We start from the raw sequence: 319 nt of genomic DNA, 5'->3' as shown, positions 1-319 counted from the left end.
AACAGTTATCCATCGCTATGCCCCGTTAGGTTTGTTGTTTAAAATGTACTTATTCCTCACGCGCTGCCAAACTCTGCGTCTTGTCCGTGTCAAGCCGGCCGGCCGAGCCCCAGGATCACGGCCGAAGGAGAGCCTGCTTCCCCCCGACCCCTCTGAGGGAGCCGCTGGGGCCTTCGGGGTGAGGGAGTGGGGAGCACTCGCCCGCTCTTGCTGGGGGTCTTGCGCCAGTTTGGTCTGTGCTGGGAGAGCACTGTGTGTGCAGACTCAGTGTCTGGCGCACAGTGGGCCCACAGCAGGTGCGCTTACGGAACTGCCATCC

This window comes from Myotis davidii, unplaced genomic scaffold, assembly GCF_000327345.1.
Source record: "Myotis davidii unplaced genomic scaffold, ASM32734v1 scaffold937, whole genome shotgun sequence".
Classification (NCBI taxonomy): Eukaryota; Metazoa; Chordata; class Mammalia; order Chiroptera; family Vespertilionidae; genus Myotis; species Myotis davidii.
The sequence above is the reverse complement of the archived record's forward strand: the minus strand, read 5'-3'. Positions refer to the sequence as shown.